General features: G+C 39.0%; 1 non-coding gene across 1 annotated transcript; it reads right to left on the reverse strand.

The window, feature by feature from the left end:
• Nucleotides 1-10,589: 10,589 nt before the first annotated feature.
• On the reverse strand, nucleotides 10,590-10,695 carry LOC126078612 (U6 spliceosomal RNA). Its single transcript, XR_007518097.1, has one exon. It is a non-coding gene; the product is annotated as a U6 spliceosomal RNA (small nuclear RNA).
• Nucleotides 10,696-20,098: the final 9,403 nt, after the last annotated feature.

Raw genomic sequence — 20,098 nt, forward strand, 5'->3', positions numbered from 1 at the left:
GATTCAGCTGAGGTGTCCAGATAGTCAGTCACCAAATGTGTGGTGCAGGCTTTCACTTACAGTCCTAGATGAGCAGGGGTGATTGGTGTAGGTACAGGTATTTGGCTGCAGCTGGGGATCACACACTGAGCAAGGCAGGGGGCTGAATTCACCCATGAGTATCTGTGAGGAAAGCATGTCCTTGTTTCCTAGAGTACGTAGGTGGGTGAGTTTTGCATCTGCACTATGGGCACCCAATTCTATTGGCTGCAAGAACTAGGAGACACCACTTATTCTTGGACTCCTGTCATGGGTAACTAGGTGTTGTGGGTGGAGGCACCAGTCCTCAGACCCCTGAAGTGTATAGGTGAGGACCCTGCTTAATAGGCAGAGCGGTATCAAATGACACAAACTTGCCTCTTTACCATGTAGCTGAAACAGTTGAAGTTAGCGTTCAGCTATATACCATGTTGTACTATGCTAATGAGGGCCTACACTGTTGAAATGGGCCCACACAGGTTTATGCAGGCTTGAAAGGCATTCAAAGTCCGTGGACTCCTTATGCCTGTACGTAGGCACTGGAGCTATTTCTGCCCTGAGTCTCTGGTTTAGGGGAGCCAGCAGATTATTTTTTCCATGTTTGTTAATTTGTCCCTCTCTATAAGGCCAGGAGAATGGCTTAGATTGACTACAGGGCCCTTCTTCTGACCCATGGAATGCAGCCGGCTGAGACCTCAGTGCAGAGTGGGAAGGGAGTAGGTAAGTGGATAAGAAGTTTTTCCTGAAGGGATATTTTTGGATTGCGGTAGCTTAAATGCAGGTACTTATCACGTGCCAATTGATTGCCACTTCTCACTTGTTCTGGAGGGTTGAGCAAACTCTCCACCATTTGGCCTCTTCTGATGTGGAAAACGCATCCTGAATGCCTCTACTTGCCTCCCCATGCTTGTGGCAGCAGAATTGGCCTGTGGGGTGCCATTTTCTGCCAGATCACATCTGGCAAATCCTTGCTCTTCTGAACCATTTCTCCCTCCACCTACCACTCAGTCTAATTCCTCAGCTTTGTCTTTTATGTTCAGGGCTCCTAGCTTGTCATATGTAATCAATTCACTTGTTTTTTGGGGGTCTTTGTTGTAAGAGAGATGACAGAAAGCATCTGACTACTCACCCATCTTTGCCTCGCCCCACAGTGGGTGGTTTTAAAGAACAGAATTTCATTTTTCACAGTTGAGGTGACCAGAAGTCTGGATTCAGAACACTGGCTTTAGGGGAACCACCAACTGGAAACAGTGGCCACAGCGGGGTGATGCCCTTGTGGTCTTCACAAGGCCCCTTTCCTTGTGGAGATCAACAAGCACTGACTGGCTCTTTATTTTCTTTTTGATTATTATAAACTGTTTAAAAACTTATCCTCATTATTTTCTATTTCCTCTACTTGTTTGGAAGTTGCATGCTGTTTAATTATTATTTTTTGGGTAACCTGCAATTTTTAAAGAACATACATAACACAGTGTAACGTTAATCAAAATCTTTACTTGCCTTCCATACCATAAAAAAACCTTAAAAGATTTTAACTTCCTTTTCCTTTTCCCCCTCAAACAATATTATTGTCTAGTTTTTTTTTTTTTTTTTATATATATATATAAGTTTGATCTATCCCCTCCCCACTCAGACACACAAATTAGGCATTATCTTTTCTCTTGGATTAAGTTGCACCCCTTGAAGACATATGTTGAAATTCTATCCTCAGATGCCGATGAATGTGATTTTGTTTGGAAATAGGATCTTTGAAGATATTACACTAAAACCTGTGAAATCTGGAACGTGTGTAAGGAGAAAACCTGTCAGAGAAGGAAAATGCAAATACTTTTTATTAAAATGAAAATTTTAATGGAAAAGTGATAAGACTCCACCTTGTCAAATGCAGTAAGCTTGCAAAATCCAGAAAAACAAGGCAGCCCTTTGAAGTTCCAGCTCTCACAGGTTTCAGTGAGTTAGTTAATTGAGTAGGGTGTGTTCTAATTCAGTATGACCAGTGTTATTATAAAAAGAGGTGAATAGACACAGAGACAAAAAGACAGAGGGGAAAAATGGCCATGTGAAGATAGCGTCAGAGAATGGAGTGTTGCTTCTACAAGCCAAGGAATTTAAATATTTCTGGGAACCATCAGAAACTGGAAAATGCAATAAAACATCTTCCCCAGAGCCTTCAGCAACAGCGTGGCCTTGCCGAAGTTTGATTTTGGATTCCGTCCCTTTAGAAATTTGAGCCAATATATTTCTGTTATTCTAAGCCATCTTGTTTGTGGTACTTTGTTTTGGTGGCCCTAAGAAACTAAATTATCATTTTTTTAATAAATCAGTGAATGTTTAAATTTTACTGTATAATGGGGAGAGCAGGAACTCTATGGGACTGCCTTTTTTTCCAGGACTCGCAAATTTTCCACCTATGATAGGGTGCAGTCTTCCCACATTTGTATCACTTGTTTTAGTGGAAAATATTTGTTTTTCTTCTCTGACCAGTTTCCATTTAACACAACTTCTGGCTTTTGCAGGTTTTACTTTCCAAGGGTAATAAACACTTTATTGATGGCTTGAAAACAGTCCAGACTGGGGAAAATGTCTGATCTCACAGGGGTAGACAGTTGCTTTCCTCTAGGGGAGGGGAAAGGGTCTATTCATATGGTAAAATCAGAGACTAACAGTAAGACAGGATATCTTAAAGTGGGAAATTGAAAAAGACTGGTTTAAAGTACATATGTGTTCTTCTTAGACTGGTTGCAGCCCAATAACTGAAGGGGTACGTGGTAAGACGGGATCTACTGGGAGGTGGACTTTACAAGGTAATTACAGGACATTCCTTCCTCAGAAACAATTTGCTCAAACAAAACCTTTCTTGTAAGCAGTTGCCTGAAAGATTCAGATAACTGTTGGGTCAAGACCTTTATTTCTGAGACATAGTTTCTTACATCCTTATCAGGCAAGAAACATTTCTTGAGGCCATCCAGTAAGGAAGGTTTTGATAGCCTCTCAGAAACAGTTTATTAATATTTTCCAGCTTGACCACAGAGAAACATTCCCTTAATTACCCATAGTTGCTGACCACAGAAAAGACTCAAAGGTTTTTTTACCTTAAGTTATATTTGCTGAATGCAGCAGAGATATAATTAGTTTAGCTGTTTTGCTCTAGTCAAAGGCTCTATTGACTTTTCTCACTTACAGTTCTCCCCTTTTGATAAAGAATTTCTTTGAACATCCTCTAATCAACTTGTGTATCTATATCTTCTGCATGGATTTAGATTTGATGACACTATTTGTGGGAAACCCTGATGGTGTAGTGGTTAAGAGTTAGGCTGCTAACCAAAAGGTCAGCAGTTCCAATCCACCAGGAGCTCCTTGGAAACCCTATGGGGCAGTTCTACTCTGTCCTACAGGGTCACTATGAGTTGGATTTGACTTAACAGCAACAGGTTTGTTTTTTTTTTTTTTTTTTTGACACTCTTTATGCTGCTCCCTAGTGGCTGCTTGATCTAGCCAGAATTTAAGACACCAGACTCTACTTGTTCAGTTAGCTAGGCAGCACTGATACTTTTGATAGCTGGATAGGTCCGGGTTCTTCAACATGCTGTGGCAGATGTTCAGAGACATCAGGGAGGGTAGGGTTAACTCAGAAGTCTATTGACCATTTCAAAGAGCCAGATTAAATTCTGAGTTCTTTGATTCATTTTCATGTACATAAACCTTCTCATGGGCATTAGATGTCTTCTCTTGGTCAAGACACTTGTGGTAACTCTTATGCAACATTTAATCATCCCAGTTATAATGACCTTGATCATAGTATCATAATTCCAATAAACAAAATAAACCTAAGCCAAGCACTCACTCCCTTAGGCAATCAACTAAAAAACAAAACGAAAAGTCAAGCAAAGAAACAATCAAAGAATGAGGAGTTGGTTTCATCAGGGGTAGGTGTATGAAGCCAAGTAGCCTTTTTCTGAATTTGTTTAATGTCATTTTCAACTTTGCTAGTGGTATTAATCCAAGTACAACATGAAATATAGGTTATAGCACAGACAATCCCTTGTAGAGCCAGAAGGATGCCTAAGACAATTCTCTTATTGATTACGAACTTAACTTTTGAATTTAAAGATTTTTCCTGGGCAGCCACAGCATTTGCCACATGAGATGTGATCTGTTCCACAGCATTAGAGATTTCTAATTGCTTTCTCTCAATCAGCAATTCTCTACCATGGTACTAGTGACCTTACAAATGAGAATCCTGCTTTTAGATTATCTTTAATGGGCCTATACCCCTAACTTAAACCTCTTTTTATCCTCTTTCTCTTCAATAATTCAAAACCTTATCAATTAGTCCAGTGAGTGATTTCATCATGCATGTGGATATTTAAAGGGATTCCAATATGGCCAAGGGTACACTGACCTATCATACTCCATCCATCTACAAATACTATTGTCCAAGTATAGGGGAATTGACTTCACACAAAAATACATAACCAGGACAGGAACGTAACACATGATTCCCAGTGTTCTTGTCGTGATATGGGGTGGCCTTATTTATCAGCAGAATCCAATCCTTAGCCAAGGTATGGTTGCAAATAGGAAATTGTCCCCATTCAATTAGATTCCTTAGTTTATTGCAAAAATTGGATGTTTCCTGCACACTTGGTGAAAAATTTTTGAAAGTACTGTGGGAACATGGAATGAATGACTAAATATTTATTGGCTCCTCCTTGGCATGCTTTCTGGGAGAAAGAGGTCAGAACTTAAACATTGACAGTGGGAGTTCTGATGTATTCCATATATTATTGCAGAACATGAGTAAGATGGAAACAAGACACCTGAAAATCATTCGGAATACCTGGTGGGTGCCACAACCTAACACAGAAGGCCTGTTTAAAGGCGTGGTGTAATTTACAAAGGCATTGGGCACAAAGGTGTAATTAAGGACAGGACACGCCAGTGAGTCCAAATTTTCATTTCCTGAATGATGACTAGGATGACAAATCCAACAATCCAACATGAGACCAAATGGGCAGCTTCTGTCTGGGGGCAGGGTGAGAAGCCCGGAAGGGACAGAAGCTGGTTGGATGGATATGGAAAACTCAGGGTGGACAAGAGTGTGCTGTCACATTATAGGGATTGCAACTAGTGCCACATGACAATAAGTGTACAAAATTCTCTATGAGATTAATTTAAGCTGTAAACTTTCATTTAAAGTACAATAAAAAAGTTCCATTATGTAAAAATATCATCTCAAAAATAATATAGTAAGGCAAGAGTTATAAAAATAATAGTTTTTTTTTAATAAACTCCACCTTCATTCAAAGGAATATATACTACTTCTAGCAGGAAAACAGTAACTATTATAATCATTAAAAGGAAAAGGGTTAATATAATATTGCCTAAAAACTCTACCATGGAAAACAGAAAAGGAAAGTAACCAACATCAATTTTGTGCTCTTTAGACCCTGATAAATGCAATACTTCCCAGGAATGAAGTTAGTTGGACCTAAAAGTAACTGTCATTAAAAACTAAGAGTTTAGGTTCACAAGGAAAGACTAAAATGTTAAAACAGGGACTAATGCCCCCAAACTACAATCCAAAAATTATAGAAGAGACAAACATTGTAAGTGTGAACACTACTCCAAGAATTTCAATAGGCTTCATCAGCCTTTTCCATAGCCTTGGGAACATAAGCTGTCTATTCAGATGTTGTCTGCTTCTATTCCAGGATTTGCTTAAATTGTAACTTGAGTCCTTCAGTTGGCTTAAACAGTTCATTCAAGCATTGGGGCCCTTTTTAGTTGTGAAAGGTGGATCAAAGCTTTAATCCACTGTAATTTAGAAGCACAAGGGTTAATGAGAAACACCTGGTATGACCCTTTCCATCATGGTTCTAGAGAATTTTTCAGTTGATATCTTTTCCAGTAAACATAATCTCATGGCCGTATAGCCACTTTGGCAGTTTCTACAAGCTTCTCTTTATCAAAGTCATCCTTGATCAATGAATTATAAGTTTTATCATAATGCATCAAGGCCTGACAATATTTTAAAAAGCTGTCCTGAATATACGTGGAATAAATCCAGGTGGACCAATGAGGAAGGGCTAACAGCTGTCCCATTACAAATTCATGGACGGTCAATTTATATGGGCTGAATGGGGTGGATCTCAGATTCGTAAAACCAAGGGAAACACCTGAGTCAAGGCGAATGTAAATAGGACACAAGGTTGGCTAACTGGACCTTGATTATGCATTGGTTTTCTCAATCCAGCCTGATTATTGGGAATGGTAAGGGCAATAAAGCCTTTGAAAAATGGGATATACTTTGCATATGTCCTTCATGACTCAGCCCATGAAAAGGGTGCCTTGATCACTACAAAGGGTTTTAGCTGTACCCCAAGTGGAAGAGATGTTGTCCAACAATTTCTTGGTCATGAAGGATTCAGTTGCATTTTGACGAGGAAAAGCTTCTACCCAGTATGAAAATTTGTTTCGCTTGCTTTGCACTGGTTGTTCTCAGTGGTTATTTATTATTAAACCAATCAGGGTAAGTTCTTTGAGGAAATATTGTAATTTAATGATGCCATCCAGAGGAAGAAGATTATTATGTTTCTCATGACCCTATTTTCAGAATGCTTTATAGGATCTTTTAGAGAAGAAATCTAGACTAATTGGTTTCCTTTTTAAGGCCTGTTATAGCAATTAAAATAACCAATTCATCTCTTTTTTTTCTCAGTTCACTTTTCAGATATACTAATTTATATCATAGTTTCTCAGAGTAATTACCAAAAGCCCATGTGAAAAAAGTAGTTTTTTCTTGGAAGAGAAAAGACATCCCCATGAAAAAAATAACTGCCATCCATGGCCTTTAGCTTGATGCAAAATTCAGACACAACATTTTAGACTATATGCAAGCTCTCAGAACAAAATGAAACACTGGTCTGTGAGGCTAGCTCAAAAACCAAGCTTACAGATATGAGACATATGTGGCATTTTTTCTGAACTTAATTCATTTTACCAGCTAGAGACCTAGCCTCTCTAATTGAAAGTGCTTAAAAGTGGTTACTGATTTAACAAACTGTTAGGAATTTCAAATAAACAAAAATCCAAATACAAATAATTAAACATAGTCATCTAACTGTGATGGTCTAATTTAGAGGCCATTAGATTACAATTTACTGTGCAGATAACTCAATTCGTTTAAGTCAAATGCTAAATTACTCTTAGTAAGTGCATGCTGTGGTCAACTGACATTCCCCATCTGTGCCTACAGAAAACAAGGACCGACACTATGTCAACAGGCACAATCCTTATGTGCACTGAGCCTGAATGCGTGCTGCAACCTGGATGTGAATAAAAAAAAAAAGAAAGGAGTTCAAAATAAATAAGCTGGAAGCTTCTGCCACTAGATGTCAGCTTCACCAAACTAAATCTGGCACCAGCCTCTCCAAACATTCAAAGAGAGGACTAAAACACAGAGGAGAGAAACACAGACCACCAGTCATAAATCTTGAGGAACTCAATGCAAGGAAGCAGAGTTTAATCTGAGAAACTGTTTACCTGGGGCAACTCCTGGGAACCTAGGACGGTGGAAAGGGCACAAAAGGCCCCTTGCTGGCACCAAGGCTCTGATTTTTCAGGGTGATGTGTCTTCAAATCCCACCGCTGTCACCCATAAATGTCCAAAAGAGATGAATATTTACTCTGTTAATGAAAAAGCAAAGAGATTTATTGAAGGTTTAAAATCAGCCCAGACCAGGGAAAATGATCTCACAAAGTGAAACAGGTGCTCCACCTTAAGGGAGGGGAAAGTGTCTATTTATATGGTAAAATCAAGGGCTAACTGTGAGGTGGGATATCTTAAAGTGGAGAATTGATGGGGACTGGGGTTTAAAGCAGTGGGGTGGGTTTGGGGTTTAAAGTATATATTATGTTCCTCTTAGATTGGCTACAGCGCAGTAACTGCAGGGGTATGTGGTAAGAAGAGAGCTATGGGAGGCAGAGCGTTTACAAGGTAATTAATTACAGGACATTCCTCCCTTAGAAGCAGCTTGGTCAAACAAAATCTTTCTTGTGAGCAGTTGCCTGGAAGACTCACATAACTTTTAGACCAAGGCCTTTATTTCTGAGACATAGTTCCTACGTCCTTACCAGGCAAGAAATATTTCTTGAGGCCATCTAGTAGGGAAGATTTTGATAGCCCCTGGGAAACAGTTTATCAACATTCTTCCAGCTTGACGACAGAGAAAACATTCGTTTAATTACCCAAGGTTACTGTTATGGATTGAACTGTGTCCCCCAACAATGCAGACAACATGGCTAGGCCATGATTCCCAGTACTGATTGTGTGGTTGTCTACCATTTTGTGATTTGTTGTGATTACCCTGTGTGTTGTAAATCCTAATCTCTGCCTATGGTTAATAAGGCAAAATTAGATTATGTCAAAGAGAATTAAGGTGGGATACAACACCCTTAATCAGGTCACAGCCCTAATCAAATGTTAAGGGAAGGTGCCCTGGGGTGTGGCCTGCATCACCTTTTATTTTAGAAGAGACAAAAGGAGAGAGAAGGGAGCAGAGAGAAGGGACTTCATGCCACCAAGAAACAGGCTTCGGGAGCAGAGTGTGTCCTTTGGAACGGGGATCCCTGCACTGAGAAGCTCCTAGACCAAGGGAAGATTTATGACAAGAAACTTCCTCCAGAACCAACAGCAGAGAAAGCCTTCCTGGGGAGCTGTCTTTATGTAAGATGCCTTTAGTTACAAAACACCAATTGCTGTACAGTGGATTTTAATTCATGATGACCCCAAGTATGTCAGAGAACTATGCACTATAGGACTTTCAATGGTGGATTCTTCTGAAGTAGATCACAGGGCTTTCTTCCAATATGCCTCTGGTTGGATTTGAACTGCCAGCCTTTTGGTTAGCAGCAAGCCTGTTAAGCACTTGCACTTCCCAGGAACTCCTTTAATTATAAAGCTCACCATTAACTTACATATCATTAAGAAAGAAAAGAAAAATGATGCCAATTTATTCTAACAAAATTTTAGGACATATTCTGATTTCACTTAAAATGTGACATTAAAATATGCCTCTTAGAATCACTGAAATTCATTCATTTCAGGGGAAATAACAATTTTATATAACATTCAGTCATTTTATCTAGGAGTAGGGTAAATTACTTTTTTTGATTGGAAAGTCTTTTATGCCTTTTATTAGATTTTTAAAGACTTGTATGTTCTTGCATGAGTAATTTCCTAGGTAACAGTTTTATTGCAACTTAAATGGCATTGTAATTCGATAATATATTTGAATTGATTTTTGCTGGCATAGAGAAATGTTATTGAAAATTGTAGATTTATCCTGTATCTATCAACCTTCCTGAATTTTCATTTTAGCTGTAATAGTTTCCTGTTGATTTTTTTATAGCTAAAAGACTTTTTTTTTTTTTTAAAGACGGCACTATGTGTAATGGCGCTTTGTCTCTTCCTTTCTAATAAAAAGGTTCTTTTTCATTCCTATAGCATAAGGATGATTGGGGACATCCTTTTCTCTCTCCTGTCAGCATCTAACCAGGGATTTGGATGGAGCCCAAGTACTTCCACTCCATTCCTAATCAGTGAGACTCCTCCACCTACTGCTGGTGCTTTAAGAGATTAAGTGATGGCAGGTTTTGTTTGAGACCTGTCCTGTGATCCCTAGCATCAATCATCAGAAAGTTTTCATTTTTAAAAAAATTTTTATTGCACTTTAAGTGAAAGTTTACAAATCAAGTCAGTCTCTCATACGAAAATTTATATACACCTTGCTATATACTCCTAGTTGCTCTCCCCCAATGAGACAACACACTCCTCTCCACCCTCTATTTTTGTGTCATTTCAGCCAGATTCTGACCCTCTCTACCTTCTCATCTCTCCTCCAGACAGGAGCTGCCCACATAGTCTCATGTGTCTATTTGATCTAAGAAACTCACTCTTCACCAGTATCATTTTTATTCTTATAATCCAGTCCAATCCCAGTCTGAAGTGTTGGCTTTGGGAATGGTTCCTGTCTTGGGCTAAAAGGAGGTCTGGGGACCATGACCTCCGGGGTCCTTCTAGTCTCAGTCAGACCATTAAGTCTCATCTTTTTACAAGAATTTGAGGTCTGCATCTCACTGCTGTCCTGTTCTCTCAGCGGTTCTCTGTTGTGTTCCCTGTCAGGACATTCATTTGTTGTAGCCAGGCACCATCTAGTTCTTCTAGTCTCAGGCTGATGTAGTCTCTGGCTTATGTGGCCCTTTCTGTCTCTTGGCCTCATAATTACCTTATATCTTTGGTGTTCTTCATTCTCCTTTGTTCCAAGTGGGTTGAGACCAATTGATGCATCTTAAATGGCAGCTTGCTAGCGTTTAAGAGCCCAGACACCACTCTCCAAAGTAGGATGCAGAATGTTTTCTTAATAGATTTTTTACGCCAATTGACCTGATGTCACCTGAAACCGTGGTCCCCAAACCCCTGCCACACTGGCCTTCAAAGTGCTCAGTTTATTCAGGAAACTGCTTTTGGTTTAGTCCAGTAGTGCTGTCCTCTCCTGTGTAGTGTGTTGAAAAATATGGAATGCTTCATGAATTTGCATGTCATCCTTGCACAGGGCCATGCTAATCTTCTCTGTATCATTCCAAGTTTAGTATATGTGCTGCCTAAGTGAGCACTTTCATTTTCTTTTTCCTCAGGATTCCTACTGTTAATTTTTATTGGGATTAGGACCCCAGAAATCCTGAATGCATCCACATCTAAAGCAGTCTTTCACAGTGGCTAAGAGCATGAGCTTTGGAGAGTCACTGCCTGGGTTCAAGCCTTACCTCTGCCACTTAGTGCTTAAACTTGGTCCAGTTATCTGATCTCTCTCTACTTGAGTTTCTCACATGAAAAATAAAGGTAAGTATAGTATCTACTCCATTCATTTGTAATGAGGATTAAATACCTTAGCATGGTGAGCACAGATGGATGGGGCCTGAAATTCTGGGTTTTAACAGATACTTCAGTACCTGTGCTAAACTTTAAGAAGTGTGCTAAACTTTAAGAAGACCTCATCTAGACTATGAACTCCACAAAGACAAAGACTGTGTGTCTCCTGTTCAGAATCATATACTCACTACCTGGCACACATATTAATATTAGGCAAGGTACAAATAGGCAGAGAAAACACTGTAGATCAACAAATTTCTAGTGTGGAAAGGAGAAACGAGAGTAAGTAGGTATGTGGGGGCCTTGAAACTGGGGAAGAAAGGCCTAAAACTGAGGCTTTTGGATTAGAGAATAGGAAAAAGGAATGGAGAAATTGGATGAGGAGAAGATGTGTAGTCAAGTTAATTCATGTTAAGATCAATTCATGTAGCATCCAGCCTATTCACTTGCTGCTTGTGATACATTTTCCTCATTAAAAGGTAGACAAACAAGGGAAAACCACTCTAGCAAAGCCTCCCACCCACCCCCCTGCAATGGCAGCATGAAGGCCATCTTTTAGACTCATCCCCCTGGCCCCAAAATACACAGAGTATCAAAAGCACCCAATATCAAATTCCCCTTCTGTGGTGCAATGGGTTCCCTTAATGTGGCATTTTTGCCCTGGGTGTTTGGGAACAAAAAATAAATAAATAAATAACTTGAGAGGGGATTTCCTGAGTTGATTGACAATTTCTGGGTAAATTGTAAACAACCTGAAGGTTTGCTACTTTTGTTTGGCTTGGCTCAGTAATTGACAAAGCCTAAATTGATTGACATTTCCTGGGTAATCAAGGATTGGTTGTTTTCTGATCTGGCTAAGAGAATTTTTTGTGTCTGATCTGGCTTGGGAGGACGTCTTAGTCATCTAGTGCTGACATAACAGAAATACCATAAGTGGATGGCTTTAACAAATAGAAATTTATTCTCTCACAGTATAGTAGGTTACAAGTCCAAATTCAGGGTGTCAGCTTCAGGGGAAGGTTTTCTCTCTCTGTCAGCTCTGGAGGAAAATTCCTTGTCATCATCTTCCCCTGGTCTAGAAGCTTCTCAGGCATAGGGACCCCAGGTGCCAAGGACACACTCTGCTCTCTGTGCCGCTTTCTTGGTGGTATGACGTCCCAACTCTGTGCTTTGCTTCCTATTCCTTTTATCTCTTGAGAGATAAAAGGTGGTGCATGCCACACCCCAGGGAAACTCCCTTTACACTGGATCAGGGAGGTGGCCTGAGTAAGGGTGGTATTATAATCCCACCCTAATCCTTTCAACATAAAATTAGAATCACAAAATGGAGGACAACTGCACAATACTGGGAATCATGGCCTAACCAAGTAGATACACACATTTGGGGTGAGTGGGGGACAAAATTCAATCCATGACAGAGGACTTGCCTTGATATTATCAAGAAATGGCTGAAATAAGCAGCTAAACACCAAGGTTTGGGGGCCTCCAGATTGACAAGAGACAGGAGGCGAAAGCACCCTTTGAATATGGGGGCCTTGTGTTGAGAACCTCCCAGACCCTACACTAAGCCAGTATCAATGAAGAACAGATAAAACACTGATGGGGAACTGTACTTCATAAAGAGCTGGTCCCGGTAGAAAGTAGAGCAGTCAACAGTGACTGGGAAAATGGCAGGGGCCAGCAAAAGAGGCAGTGGGGCCCAGCTAGAAGAGCAGAAGTGGAAATATGGGACAAAGTCAGCCTGCAGAGTTTGGGCACCCCAAACAGGGGCTGCCCACAGAGCAATTCTGCTCCAACAGCTGGGGTAGGCCCAGAGCTGTTATGATGCCAGCCTAGTGTGAGAGCCAGCCTAAAGCTTTCCTGGTCCTGCTGAGAGGGGCAGACAAAAGCAGAGTTCACTAAGAGAAGCAGCCAGCCACCAGGTTTACTTAGTGACATCATAGTTTCCTATTTGAAAGTTTCCTGGTAGGTAAGAGTTAACATCAGCTTCAAGGAGGAGTAAGTAGGTCCCATCTGAGATATATGTGGGTAACCTTGAGATGTTGAGGGCCTATTCTGGGACCTTTCCTAAATATTGCCCTTCGTATTGCTTCATTTATATGTTTCCCTGTTTACAGCCTTCTCTGTTATATTAAAATAGTTATTACAAATAAGGTGTTTCTATAAAATTTGTGGACATTGCAATGAATTATTAAACCCAGTAGAGAGAGAGTGTCATGGGATAGCAGGTTTAAAAAATAAATGGGGGAGTTGAAAAGAGGAGGTATATGGACCTCCACCTTGTAGGAACCAGCCTATTCTTGATGCTAATTTTTTTTTGGCTAAGTCAGTAACAAAGTTAGACTTAAAGTTATCTCTCATAAATTACCTACTTACACCTCCCCAGACAATGGCATCTCAAGCTGGTGTGCCATTCTGAAGGTTTGTGTCAGGCAGGGGATTGGATCATGAGTGACAGTGGTGCCAATTGTCAGGGGGGTATGGTGCCTAGTGTAGAAGTGATCCAGGAATCCTACCCAAATGAGAAGGTAGGTGAAAATTCATTTAAATCGTAGATCCCAAATGAGGGCAGAGGTACAAATCTTGATATAAACATACTAACATATTAGCAACTCTCCTTATTTGCTTAATTTATTATTTTCCCCTTTGGAATGCCAGCATGATGAAAGTGCACATTTTTGTTTATGTTATTCATTCTATACTTCTAGCAGAGTACCGGAACAAGGAGGTGCTCAAACATACTGAGTAAGTGAATAAAGTGCTCAAAAATATTAAATGAATGAATGAGACACAGGCATGACAAAGAGGAAATTTTAAGCAGAATATGGGAGGCATACCATTAAGTTCATTTCTCAAGCTGAAAGAATGGAAGAAAAAATTCAAGCATCAAGTTGCAATACTGAAGGACTCTAGAGGGAGAATATTGAAAGACACAGTAAGCATCAAAAGAAGATGGAAAAAATACATAGAGTTACTGTATCAAAAAGAATTGGTCGACTTTCAACCATTTCAGGATGCAGCATATGATCAAGAACCAATGGTACTGAAGGAAGAAGTCCAATCTGAACTGAAGGGAATGGCAAAAAACAAGGCTCCAGAAACTGACAGAATATCAAATGATATATTTCAACAAAGGACTGCAGCACCGGAGGTGTTCATTTGTCTATGTCAAGAAATTTAGAAGATAGGTTTATGGCCAACCAACTGGAAAAGATCTATATTTGTGCCCATTCCAAAGAAATGTGATCTAACAAAATGCATAAATTATAGAACAACATCATTAATATCAGACACAAGTAAAATTTTGCTGAAGATCATTCAAAAGTGAGTGCAGCAGTACATCGACAGGGAACTACCAGAAGTTCAAGCTGGATTGAGAAGAGGAGTTAGAACAAGGGATATCACTGCTGATGTCAGAGGAATCTTGGCTAAAAGCAGAAAATGCCAGAAATATTTTTACCTGTCTTTTATTGACTGTGCAAAAGCATTCAACTGTGTAGATTTTAACAAATTGCAGATAACATTGTGAAGAATGGGAATTCCAGAACAATTGTGTTCATGAGGAATGTGTGCATAGACCGAGAGGCACTTATTAGAACAGAACAGGGGGAAACTGCATGGTTTAAAACCAGGAAAGATGTGTGCCAGGGTTGTATACTTTAACCATACTTATTCAGTCTGTAAACTGAGCAAATAATCCAAGAAGATGGAGTATATGAAGATGACAATGGCATTGGGATTGAAGGAAGACTCATTAACAACCTGCTGTATGCAGATGACACAATCTGGCTTGCTGAAACTGAAGAGGAGTTGGAGCACTGACTGATGAAGATCAAAGGTTACCGCCATCAGTATGGGTTGCACCTCAACATAAAGAAAGCAGAAATCCTCACAACTTGACCAATAAGAAACATCATGATAAACAGAAAATATTGAAGTTGTCAAGGATTTCATTTTACCTGGATCCACAATCAACGTCCTTGAAAGCAGCAGTCAAGAAATAAAACAGTGCATTGAATTGCGCAAATCCGCTGCAAAAGACCTCTTTAAAGTGTTAAAAAGCAAAGACATCACTTTGAGGACTAAGGTGCACTTGACTCAAGCCTCATATGCATTTGAAATCTGGGCAATGAATCAAGAAAACCAAAGAAGAATGGACATCTTTGAATGAATTATGGTGTTGGGAAGAATACTGAATATACCATAGACTGCCAGAACAACAACAAAAAAATCTGTCTTGGATGAAGTATACAGCCAGAGTGATCCTTAGAAACAAGGATGGCAAGGCTTCATCTCACATACTTTAGACATGTTATCAGGAGGGACCAGTCCCAAGAAGGACATTATGTTTGGTAAGTAGAGTGTTAGCAAAAAAGAGGAAGAGCCTTAACGAGCTGGATTGACACAGTGACTGTAACAATGGGCTCAAGCATAACAGTGGTGCAGTACCGGGCAGTGTTTCATTCTGTTGTACATAGAGTCACGATGAGTCGGAACCAACTCAACAGCACCTAACAACAGCATAATTAAACTGTACCTGAACTGATAATTTTCCTCCTATGGGAGCATACAGTTTTGGACAAGTGGTAGGAGGGAGAAGTTAAAGGTGCCAAATCAAGAAATACGCACATATTTATTGTTAACTATTCAAGAGCCTAATATACTTGGGCTAGCTTCTAAATAATTGTCTTCCGTCTCTGGCCTTTCTCCATCTCTTTTTACCTCTCTCCACTATGGCAGCTACCCATATTTCCTGTGGGCTTCTGATGTCCTCACTACATCTATCCTCTGCTTTCATAGAATCCCCAGTCTAAGCATTCTAGAGTCTCTTATTCAGCTGAGCCTTCATTTTGCACAGCCCTGCATCCCCAAATTATCCACCCACCATGCTCCATAAAAATGTGTTCATCCATATAATGCCCTGCCCCTGGAGCCCAGGGAATAGCTTCATAACCAAGAACACTGAAGAAGCACAGGGCACAGTGCATTCCCAGGTCATAAGATATTAGATATCAAACTCTTATGAGTTTAATATCTAATTGATGATTTATTTAAGGCCTTTTGCTTCTAGGGTTGTTTTGAAGAATTATACTTAAGAGACCAGTAATTTCTTGTCAATGTAATTGCAAATTCAGTGACAGGCTATTGAAACACATGTTGAGGAGTGGAGCTGAAGGATGAGTGAGACAATTGCAGTTTACATCCAAGTAGTCCTTGAGCACAACCCAGGGAAACGTGATTTCTCTTTTGTTGCAGTCATAGCTAGAGCTACATAATAATCTAAGTCTCAGGAGAACACGGAAGTAGCTTCTATTTTTTTTTTTTTTTAATCACAGGGTGCTGACTCACATAATGTTTAAAAAGAGCATTAGTGCTTACCTTCCCATTATGTGTAATTGAGGGATATGCAAAGAAAGAGACATGAAATAAACACAACTCCAGATATTACACTGGAATTGAAGCATGACATCTTAATTTTCAGTAGCTCTCCATGTTTTGGTAATTTCTGTAGGCACGCTTCATTGGCTCTGGGATTCGGTTTCATTATACACTAGTGTTGATGTTTATTATCTGGTTACGCATGTCAGCACTGTTTTCCCTCTCTGGAAGCTAACTGTTCTCTATACCTTCCTCCAGTTTAGATTTTCCCAATGCTGGTAGCTGCTTGATTGGAAGAGCGTAAAGATGATTGATAGATAAATACAAATGGGCCATTCTTGAAACCCGGGTCTGCCAAGGTGAACAAGGCATGTGTATAACACCTGGTGAGTTAGTTTCAGCTTTTCACTTGTGATTGTTAGCTTCAGTGAGCACTAGGGTGTCATAATTACTAATTACTTGAATTCAGTCATGGAAAGATATGGTATCAATTGTCCCCTTTCCTTTTTATCAAATGAGTTGTTTATATATTCATAGAATGGCCCTATTAAAAAAAAAAAAAAGTATGGCCTTAATGAGTAAAATGTTCTCTTTTCTTCCTGGTGGTGCAGTGCTTAAGAGTTATGGCTGCTAACCAAAAGTTCAGTAGTTCAAATCCACCAGCCACTCCTTGGAAACCCTATGGGGCAGTTCTACTCTGTCTTCTGGGGTCACCATGAGTCAAAATCGACCTGATGACAATGTTTTTTTTTTGTTGTTGTTGTTTTTTTTGGTATCCAGATATAAAATCATCAGTTTATTAATTTTACAAGTATTTATTAATTTGACAAGTATTGAGTGTCTACTAAATGATAGGTATATCCAAGGTGCTGAAAGTATACACATAAATAAAATACCTACATCTTCTTTAAGGAGTTCACAGTGAAATGGGAAGAATACATCTGTAAACAAAATTGTGCAAAAAGTGGGTCAGTACTTTAAGTTTGGACAAGTTGGCAGAGATTCAGTTCTCCCTGACCTTTCCTATGAAGTACAACTATGAAATAACAAAAGAAACAACCAAAGGAAAGCTCTGAAAAGTGGAATAGGAAGGCAAACTGGTTCAGGACCCCAGGACTGAAGGAAGAGCATAGCAGTAGGGTATCTTAAGTACTCCAAACAAGGAAAAAGTCAACCCAGACCCCATGTTTCCTGATCCCCAATATAGCAACAGAAGGAAGCTCAGATAGGCACATTTGTCCTCAGGATCGAACAGTCCATCTGACAACTTCAGAGAGCCCCACGCCGCAGGGGGACCCACTGGGAGTTCTGTCAACAATAAGTGGACCAGCTACGACAAGTGGCATGGCCTGGGAATTCTTTTTGTCTTCACAGGCCTGAGACTCCATTCCCCTCCAGGAGGCTCCAGGGCAAGTGGGCACTACCAGAAAGAAGAATTGATACTAATTTTACCTAATTTATTCTAGAAACTGCAAGAGGAATGGACACTTCTCAAGGTCTCATTTTATGAGGCCAATATTATCCTGATAGCAAAGCCTAAAAATGATAGTATAAAAATTAAACTGCAGACCAACATCTCTCATTAAATTAAGCACAAAAATCCTTAAAAGCTATTAGCAAAAATTTTCTTAATGTACAGAAAGAATTATACTCTGTGACCTACTGGGATTTATTCCAGGTATACAAATCTGCTTTAACGTTCAAAGGTCAATCAAAGTAACCCAACATATCATATATAAAGTTAAAGCTAGATTAAAATGAAAGGATGGAAATGGATATGAGAAACAAATTATAAACAAAAAAAAATCAGGAATGACTATATTAATAGCAGACAAAGGAACACTACAAGGGATAAACAGAATGTCACATGTAATAAAGGGGTAAATTCTTCATACAATTACATAATAATTGTAAATTTACATATGTATGCCTTAAGCAGAGCTTCAAAATACTTGAACCACAAACTGACAGAATTAAAAGAAAATATAGACAAATTCACAATTATAGTAGGATGCTTCAACAATTCTCTCTAATCAATTGGTAGAAGTAGACTGAAAAATACTAACGATATTTAACACTTGAACAAGGCTATAATCAAAATTGCCTAATCAACATTTATAGAATGCTTCCCAACAACATAATATACATTCTTTTTTAGTATGCATGGAACATTCACCCAGATAGACCATATACTTACACATAAAACAAGTTTTAATAAATTTAAAAGATTGATGTCATACGAATTATGTTCTTGGACCAAAACAGAATTCTGTGACAGAAACCAATGACCAAATGATATCCAGAAAACATTGAAATATTTAAAAGTTAAACAGCATACTTTGAAAGAACCAAGAATCTAAGAAGAAATCATGAGGCTAATTATATAATATCCTATATTAAACGAAGAAAAAAATTCTCACAACTGGGCCAATAAGCAACATCATGATAAATGGAGAAAAGATCGAAGTTGTCAAGGATTTCTTTTACTTGCATCCACAATCAACACCCATGGAAGCAGCAGTTAAGAATCAAAAGACACATTGCTTTGGGGAAATCTGCTGCAAAAGACCTCTTTAAAGTGTTAAAAAGCAAAGATGTCACCATGAAGACTGAGGTGTGCCTGACCAAAGCCATGGTGTTTTTAATCACCTAATATGCCTGCAAAAACTGGGCAATGAATAAGGAAGATTAAAAAAAGAATTGATGCCTTTGAATTGTGGTATCGGAGAAAAACCAAAAGAACAAACAAATCTTCCTTCGAAGAGGGATGACCAGAATGCTCCTTAGAGGCAAGGATGGCAAGTCTACATCTCACATACTTTGAACAGGTTACCAAGAGGGATCAGTCCCTGGAGAAGGACATCATGCTTGGTAAAGTAAAGGATCAGCAAAAAAGAGGAAGACCCTCAATGAGACAGATTGACACAGTGGCTGCAATAATGGGCTTAAGCATAACAATTGTGAGGATGGCACAGGACTGGACAGTGTTTTGTTCTATTGTACATAGGGTTGCTATGAGTCAGAACTGACTGGACAACACCTAACAGCAACAATTTTAAATGAAAATGCAAACACAACATATCAACATTTGTAGGATACAACTAAAGCATTGTTCAGAAGGAAATTTTTAGCATTGAATGGTCATGTTAGGAAAGAAGAAATATCTCAAATCAAAAATTACTTTTCAACCTTAAGGAACTAGGGAACCAAAACAAATTAAACATAAAACTGACAAAAGGAAATAATAATATAGATTACAAAACAAATCAATGAAATAGGAAATAGAAGATACAGAAACAGGAAATAGGAGATACAGAAAGTAAATGAAACAAAAAGCTGGTTTTTGAAAAGATAAATAAAATTCATAAACTTCTAGCCAAACAGATATAGAAAAGAACAGAAATGACACTAATTATCAATATAAGTAATGAAGGTGGGGACATCACATATACCCTACAGGCTTTACAGAGATAACGAGGACATGTTAAGAACAAATTTTTACCACTAAATTTGACATCACAGATGAAATAGGCAAATTCCTTGAAAGTCAGAAACTGTCAAAATTCACTCAAGAAAAATCTTATATAATGAGCAGCGCTGTATCTATCCAACCCATATTTAGCATCCTTCCCATAAAGAAAACTCCAGACACGTGATTTCATTGGGGGGATCTACCTAATATGTAAGGATAAAACTATACCAATTTATTAAAGCTCTTCCAGAAAAAGAAAAAAAAAAAAAAAGGAGGAAAGGCATCTCAATTCATTT

The sequence above is a fragment of the Elephas maximus genome, chromosome 6, assembly GCF_024166365.1.
Source record: "Elephas maximus indicus isolate mEleMax1 chromosome 6, mEleMax1 primary haplotype, whole genome shotgun sequence".
NCBI classification, from domain to species: Eukaryota; Metazoa; Chordata; class Mammalia; order Proboscidea; family Elephantidae; genus Elephas; species Elephas maximus.